The following is a 9,169-nucleotide window of genomic DNA, read 5'->3' as shown; positions in this document are numbered from 1 at the left end:
AACATCGATAGCTAAACCTATAACCGAATCGAAGCAAACGTCCAAAAACCAAAGCTAAAATATCAAAAGGATTTATAAAATGTTTACAAAGCAATAACTATTTAAAACGAATTCAAACCCAAATTCTACCATAATCTAAAACCACTAATAAGATGTGAACTAATAGCAAATGTTTCCCTTGTTGACAAATGGAAATGAAAATGAAATTTTAAAATTCAAAATGCAAAATCGAAAATGTTCACCGCGAAGGGTGTTTAATTATGGCCATTCGATAATGAACCGTCGATGTTTCAAATTGGGTATTTCGCACTGGGGACTAAATGATGGAGTGGTGGCCATTGATTGTGCTGGGAATTTTCATTTCTATTTCCATCCATGATGTACGAATCGGAGGCCCCTCATTAGATGACTGCGATAGGTAATTAGCGATTGATGGCGTGAAAAGCCAGCGATTGGGTGGCGCAATCGATCTGCACTATCGATACACTTTGAATTGGTAGAAAATGAGGGTTTTTCTTCTTTTAGGACTTAACATGGTTAATAACTATATTTTGGATTCCCTTCTTTTTCTAGTTCGCTGCCTTAGTGCTCATAAGCTGGTGGAAGCCATCTTGAGAGGATTTCCACCCATTTGTCCTGGACATTCCCATCTCCATTGGTGGTCACTAACCAAGTTTCGTGTTTCCGAACTGAAGCACTTGTCCTTGGTTCATTTTACCCAGCGGTTTGCCGACTTTGGTCAAAAACCGCGCGGCAACCGAAAAATTTGTTTGCAGTTTTGGCCAGGGCAGCGTGGAAATGGAAATGCATTTGACCACGTCGGAAAACGTGAAAGGAGCTAACAAGGATAACCGAAGAAGGGGATGGGTTCAAGGGGGCATCCCTGTGACATACGTAAAGTTAGCTGCAGTTGCCCTGCATCCAAATGAAGAGTTTTATTTATGCGGCGGGCATTTTCCACATATTTTTTTTTCTCTGGCAATATTTCTGTGTGTGTCGGTTGGAGTCATGTCGCGTCATATAATTTAAGTAAAAATTTATGTCCTCACGCCATCCAGGCTTTAAGGACCCCCATACACACACATATATGTATATATGTATATATGGATAGTGACTTTATCAGAGTGTCCCCGTTTTTTGGCTTATATAACAGTGAACAGTGATGCACTCACTGCCAACAGACAACCCCCTTTGAATTCTATTGGCAAAAGGTGCCTGAATATGTCCCTGCATCCTTTTTGGTTTCCCTTTTGAAGTTCTCGCTTGGCGACCCATTTCGCAGCTTCATGAATTGCCAGGCGGCCTGGCCCACACATTCAGCTCAGCTCCGTTTTCTCGAAAGGAGTAGGATACCCATCCCCATACCCATTCCCCCATACCAATACCTATACCCATACCCATACTCATACCCATTTACCTGTCCCCCTGTCGCTTCCTTTAAACATTTTCGGTCGCACATTGTAGCTGCCTAATGAACACATGAATAAAATATGCGATTTGCTTAACTTTTGCACGACTCCTGTCCAAAGAGTGGAGCACCCAGCACCCCAGTCTTTTGGCTCCAATCCCTTTACTACCCAATTCCAGTCCACATACCAAAACCCAAGCCTGAACCCGCATAAGCAGTCTGAACAACACTGGCCTACAAAATGGTGCTTAAAATATAAAAATACTACAATATACCTAGTATTGTTGAATTGGCGTGTAAGCTTTTAATAACCTTTTTTTCTGTCCGTTCTTGTCCGCATGATAAATTAAAAGTTGGTTTTAAATTATAAATGTCCATACGTTTTCTATGTTAAAATCGTACTTTTAGTCTTAGAGGCAGACTATACAAATCAAAATAAAAAACTGCCACTAAAACCACTAAAGATTAGAAATCACTTTCAAATGTGTCTAAAAGTATGCAACACATTTTTTTTATTTTGCGACTAGACTACTTTTCTAGCATACTTTTAAACACCTTTAAGTAGATCTTCAAAATCCAATCGTTTTTACCATTTGGTTACTTTAAACATCTGCATTTTTTTTCGCAGTGCACCAGCAACAGTCTCATCAAGCAAAGTTTTTCGAGATTTCCAAGCTGGCGCAGGTGAGGGCTGAACTCCTGCAGTGAGGGGATTCCCACACACGCCGCCGCCAGAGGCGTGCCAAGGGGTATCGAGAAGGAACTTTCAAGGGGGCCAAAAAAACCCAAAGGAGGGGCAGACACAGATGGCTTGCTGGTTTATCTTGGGCGAGCAGACGGCAGCTTCCGTCACTGCGATGCATCCAAAAATCGTTGAAAGTCACTCAACAGTTTAACAGGGATAGTGTGAAGAGGGGTTGGGGGAGAGGTTAAGGGATAAGGGGTTAAAGGGTGTTTGTGGGTGGAAAAACTGTAGCATGCAGATGCCGGTTTAAAGTGGGTGTGTGACGGATAGATGGGAAGATGAGAAGATGGATAGACAGATGGATTGTTCGCTGCTGCATCTGGAATACGGGAAATGGATATATGTGCAGACTAGTCTCCTCTTTCTCCGCCTTTCCACACAAACCCCCCCCCCTTTCCACCGTTTCATTTCCAATCGAATGTTTGACGAATGGCAATCGACTGCTTATCGAATGCCAAACGGAAACTCAATTGAGTGTGGCACCGAAATGTCAGTCGAATGTTTACGGAATCCCCATAGCAGTTTAATATAACTTTCATGGCTCGCCAATAGTGTTAATCGAATGGTCAGGTGCTCTGTAGTAAAAGTAATTGTCACCGGTATTTTATAGGACAAAAGAACAAAGAAAATTTCTCTTCTTTTTGTCCTTAAATATTTAAGCAATATGTTATACTCAGTTCTGACAGGATTATGTATATACGAAATCCCCTTTCCTTGGCAAATTGAATCGTTTGATCCCCTCAATTGGAATCCCAGCCACTTCCGTTTTCCGCCCCAAACATTTTCGCCACTATTCAATACTTGCCCCCAAAGTAGCCAATGCCAGCCACCATCCATTTTAGCCAGTGTTGTTAAATGCCCAACTGTTTCTTCCGTAATGGCGCCCAACAAGTCGCGCGTCCAATTGAATTCGATGCGAATGCAACCAATGAAGCAAGTGGCACACAAACAACCGAAAAAAAAACAATGAAAACGGAAGGAGGAAGGCGGAAGCGGCAATAGAGCAATGCAGGATAAAGAAGTGGAAGGAGGAGCCACAGTTGTTGCAAAAAGTCTGGCGCCGAGCATTTGACGGCTGCTAGAGAGCGATTCAATGGGCACGTTTATGCTGAAAATGGATTTCCCATAGAATTAATATCACACCAAAAGAAAAGCGCGAAAAAAAAAAAACAAAGCGTAGAACGAGCTAAAGATGGGGGCTAAGAAAATGGGGGAAAATTGTGGGGAATGGAGCAGCGGAAAATAGAAGCCCAGCCAGTCTACTTTTTCATGCAATTGAATTGCCAAGTGAAAATCCGAGAACATGCAGAAGCTCCAAAAAGTGCGGAGGAAAATGCACTTCAAAGAAAGTCGTCCATTCAGAGAAAAGATCTTGCTTCAAAGGCAACAGCGTTAAATATACTCTAGTGTGCTATAATTCCCAACAGGTTATGGTCATAAAGTGTTTGGCGGAAAAAGTTATGTAAACTAAACTTAAGACTTTCCCCGAAAATTGAACCGAATGTGACTTTAACAATTTTTTTTTCTCAGTGGCGCCTAAAGTTTGGGTGAAAATCTGCGAAATGGAGGGGTGTGAAAAGGGGGGCTACAAGTAGAAGGAAACGACGACAGCGCGCGGATGACAAGAGGACAAGGCCGAGACAAGCCAAAAACCAAAGCCAAACCCAAGCCATGGCCTTAGCCAAGCGAAAAAAGGTTAAGTGGAAAGCTGAGCCAAGGCTAAGTCCCACACCCCCCCTTGGAAAAATGGGTGAACGGAATCAGGCAGCCAGAGATTGACGTAGAATATATTTTGGGATTTGCCACATGGCGCACAGGACTCCTTCAATTACAACTATTTGAAATGGGATACTGAGCGGAGAGTCTTTCGTCCTAACAACCCCCCCCCCCCACGACTGAATAAAAATTGGAACACCATTTCCCACTGGTAAACCCTTTACTTTCTAACTGCCCCCCAGTTCGTATGAGTGATTTATTTTATGGGCTCTTCCACTTGTTCCAATCCTTTTTTATACCCCTCAAGTGGGTATGATAATGTAGGCAGCGTTTTTCGAGGACACTAAAGGAAAGCTTTTCCTATTCCCGGCTAATCGAAATATATATTCGCGATTACATAAAACTTCGATGACATAGAATGTAATCCTTTCCTATAAATCTCCTTTCTTCAAATTTATTTCTTAATATGATAAGCTAAAGTTGGGATAGGGTGACCTTTATAGATTCTTAATCTATTGATTAGAAAGTTCATTGATATTATAACTTATTTTAACCGAATTTTGTGTTTAAAATTTATAATATTTTTTTTTAGTTTTTAGGGTATTTGGTCTTTCGGAACTGATCCTCCAACTTTTTTATGGCCTCCTTTTTGTTTCTGTTTATGGGCAGTCATCAAATTGCCGACCAGGCGTGACAACACGCAAACTCGTTGACGAACTCTTTGGAACACAAACTGCAGCAGCTGTTTGGGGAAATGGGGAAAATGGTCTCGGGAAAAATTGACCAACACCGATGCACTTGCTCTAATTGTGGCCACTGCCACGCCCACCGCCAAAAATGGGCGGCCCAACGGGAGGCACTCTAGGGCAGCCTAATGACCGCCATCAAGTCCGTAATTAGCATTGTATGCGGGCCAAATCAGGAGCGATTGGCCGATGTGCCACGCCCCCAAGTCGTTGCAATCCTTGGCTTCAAATGGCAAAGGGGATATAAATAAAAGCCCGGCCAAGGAACATAGGCAATGCTCTTAATTGAATGCTTTTGGCGTTAATTGGCAATTAAACTGAAAGGATATGCCAGGATTCCCATTTATTTATTTATTAAAATTCCAGTGCAAAGAAGTCTTTAAATAAAACGTATTTTGTTGGTTGAACAATAAAATGGAGGCTATGAAATGTTGATTTTTAATGAAGACGCTTATAAACCTTAAATTCTTCGTTATTATTAACTTTTTAATTCAACTGAAATTTAATCAATAAATTGAATCCTGCGGCTGTTAGTAAACAATTTCTAAATGTAATTTACTATTTGCATAGATGACATTTAAATTTAATTGGATTTTATTTGCATAATCGTCTTTCTAGCTCTGAAAAACACATTAAATAGGAAACATTTCAATTATTTTTAAGGCCAAATACATATTTATTAAATATACGTTTGTTCCCGCTAAAGTTCCATCGAATAAAATTAAGTTGGCGTAAATTGAGAAAATATTTATTGATCATTGAAATAATTTTTAATTGGGATAGCTTTGCAAGTATGCTATTTTATTTATATCATAAAATGTGGCTATTTTTTTTGGGGGGCATTTTCCAAGAATTTATTACCTCAGCATCCCTTCAAAAGTAAAAAAGTATAGCACTCGAACTTCCCTTTTGATAACATTTCCAGATATATTTTTTTTAATTGGGTCCCGGACATTTCCGGTCTGATGGCCCGATTCGGTCAGAGTTGACAACTTTCGCTGCGTTTCGGAAAATGGAAAATGGAAAACGGGCGATGTGTCATATCTGGAGAGGCAAGTGGAAAACCGAGGGATGCACGAGCAAAAAACATTGAAAATTGTTTGCAAATAAAATGCAAGTGAAATCTAGCGCATTCATTTGCAACAAAGGCAAGGCAAACAAATGCTAAACTATCGCACTTCACTGCCATTTCCACTTGAGAGCGAAAAAAAAAAAAAGAAAACTAAAAAAATACAGGGGAAGTGGCAAGGTGAAAGGAGCTTTCCTTGCTGTTGTCCTTTACGGAGCAGCAGGATATCCTTGCAGGAGTACCCGAGTGTCGGGCGGCAAACATCGAAATGGCGAGTGCAAAAAAAATAAAATAAATTGTTCAATTTAACAAACAAGCGAACACACAGCAAATGGCAGGTGAGTGAGCCAAAGGTGGGCGGGCGGTGAGTTTATGAGGGGCAAAACGAAGGTGAAGAAGGAGCCAGGAGCTCTTTTTTTAGTGCCAGGTAAACGAATGACTTCGGATTGCATAACTCAGGTGGCCCCCCCCTGCGTTTCCACAACTGGGCCACTGCCAATAATACTCAGAAAAAAAGGCGAAAATGCCAGAACGGCATAATCGAGAGAAACAAATTGATAAAATCATTAAAAATAAATTCCAAAATAAAGCGATTATTAAATTCACCGCATATTTACGGTACACAAATACATTAATTATGTTAAAGAGAAAACTCTGGTATCCGGCGCGGCGGACCAAAAGTAACAAAAATACCTTAATGCAGTGGAATTCACACAACATATTTGTTGGCATTCATTAATTTACCATAATTATATCCGCAAATATATAATATTTACTATTATTTTTACACGTGTACACTCCCCCTACAGTTGACCATTTCCATTCAGTTTGGGTAATTGCATCGATGGGGCAGTCTCAAAGTTATTTCAATTTAGCAGAAATTGCACTCGATTCAAGACTCTTGATATCTGATGAATTGTGTTATAGATTGCTATCGAAACAAATTCAATCACAGGTGCAATGCACCTGCACTCCACTTGCAATCGAAACTTCTCAGTTTGCGATTAGTTTCGATGCACATTTAGTTGAAAAATTAGTTCATTCTGAATTTTATAAAATGTTTTATTGCTTGAATATGATATATGCTTATACATCTTGGGGTATATATTTTATAGAGCACAACTAAAGCCCAAGGAGCTACGCTTCAATTTCCGCCCATGTGGTTTCGAAGGCTAGTGGTTGGAAATTGGAAATGCACTAATGGCAGTTAATGACCCTGGGCAGTTAATGAATTGTTGACCACCCTGGGTTGAATACCCTGTGCAACCCAACCAAAATTAACCACCCAAAACCGCACAGAATCTCGACATTCGCCAGATGACTTGAGGTTGCCACGAGGTGACAGCCCAGTGGAAGCCGAGGAGTCTGCCATTAATATATGTATGCACCAGGAACGTGTCATAATCTGGTCACCCCCATCCAATCTCCGCCTGCTTTTCAGGTTTTCAGCTTTTCCTGTTTTCCCTATAACCCTCAGCCCCCCTCCCCAATCTCCTTCAGCCGCCTGTTCTGACATCAATTTCACTTTTATGGTTTTTGCGCCCTGGCCAAGTAACTTTGTGTGCGGTTTGCCAGGGCTGCGTGCTAATTTTGAATACTTTGTGGTGAAAGTTGCGGTTGGGTATTTCGAAGGGGGTTCCAAGGGGGTTCCAAGGGGGTTCCGAGGGATGCGGCATGTGAGGGCTGCTGTCAAAAAGTTCGGGAAACACGCGTCGACTTCAAACCGGGGAAAAAGAGGCGCTTAATGCGGTCATTGAGGCTTTGGATATGCTCTTTGAGAAAGGGATAAGTGGCATTCAAGATCATTATGATAATATAATCCTATTTTTGGCTATATTTGCATAAGTGCAGTGAATAGTGATAAGCCCTGGTATTAATGGTATTTTTCATTAGGGAAAATATTTTTTTATGAATTCTCTACAGAGAAAAAAAAGAACGTAAGATTTCATTTGATACTCACCTGGTTAATAACCTTTCTTGAATTTCCTCTCTTTGAAAACTCTCTCAATTTGAAAAAAATACTCTGGCTAAGAGCGAGACAGCAATATTCCAAACTCTCCGAAAGAGAAAAAGAGATCAAAATGGTAGATGGCAAACATATTAAGGTGGTACGCCCTGTATCAAGAGACAATTGGTACTGTAATTGGCCAAATTGATCATCATATCTTATTAGTATTTTTCTTTGTGTATATATTTTCACACTACTACACTGATAATACATTTATTTCAAAGATATGCCTATGATATGTGGAATATAGTAAAAGACCTACCCTTGGTAAGGGTATATCAGCACAGCGGGAGATACAATATGTAGGTAGTGAAAGCAGATAGATAGCGAACTTTAATAAGGGCGGTTAGAGGGGTAACGACTCATTAGCCAAGTCCTAAGCCGCTTATCACTTTTCACTTTTGTCCATGCAAATCAGGCAGGAACTTGAACGGTCACGAAGTTTCCGCTTTTCCTGCCTATCTATCATCTCGCACCCCCAACACCCTACCCCCCCCTAGAACATTTTCCGCCCTGTCCTTCGTGTTTTTAATTCATTTCCCTCGATTGCATTGCTGCCGTATTTTGTTGCACACTTTTGTGCGTTGTCCTTCTGGCTGCGCCCGCATTTTCCGAAGCTCCTGTCTTTTGACATCCCATTGCCCCCTTTCCCCCCTTTTTCCTGCTCATCCACAAAGACATTGTCCTGGTCAGCAGATGGTATAGTGTGCATCTAAGGCAAACATTTGCTCAACCACCCAACTCCCCACTGCTCCGCTTTATATAATATACATATATGTACAATGTACATATGGCACAGCCAACCGAAATTCCCTTGCCCAGTCAATCCAATCTTTAACTGCAATTGCTTAAATGATTTGGATTTGGATATGGACAGGGATTTGGGTGTGAGTGCAGGACGAGCTGCAAATGCAAAAGATGGCAATGGGGATTGTCCAGGCAAATCCGAGCAGCTGCTGCCAATCTTGGCAGGGTTATAATACTTTTTTTTATGGGGCATGTTGGTTGGTATATGGAACTTGTGATGATAAATAAAGTTTAGGAGCTAAGACCTATTACACCTAATCCTCCTATATGTTCAAAATCTATCGGTAACAATCGAAATCATTGCTTTTTTAAAATGGTTAAAAGTATGACTGATTATAGCATTAACAATAAATGATGTCAACTTAAAAAACATATAAGCCCAGAGGTTTTCCTGACTGTGTCACTATCAAGCCTTATGGGCTTTATTTATCGAAAATATAGTTATCGGAAATATCGTTATTCTATCATCTATCGATCATTTACTTTGAGGTAATTTCCACTTCACACTAACCTACATTTTTCTTAGTTTTCCTTGATTCTGTATTTTTTATGTAAATTTCATGCACAACTGTTCATTGCGCCCCCCTCGAATTTCACCCCTCTGGCCCCCTTTTTAGTCACACCCCTGCCCCTGTGGAAAAGTGTTTGTGAGCGTATGATTTTCAACAAT

The sequence above is a fragment of the Drosophila suzukii genome, chromosome X (genome assembly GCF_043229965.1).
Source record: "Drosophila suzukii chromosome X, CBGP_Dsuzu_IsoJpt1.0, whole genome shotgun sequence".
Classification (NCBI taxonomy): domain Eukaryota; kingdom Metazoa; phylum Arthropoda; class Insecta; order Diptera; family Drosophilidae; genus Drosophila; species Drosophila suzukii.
The sequence above is the reverse complement of the archived record's forward strand: the minus strand, read 5'-3'. Positions refer to the sequence as shown.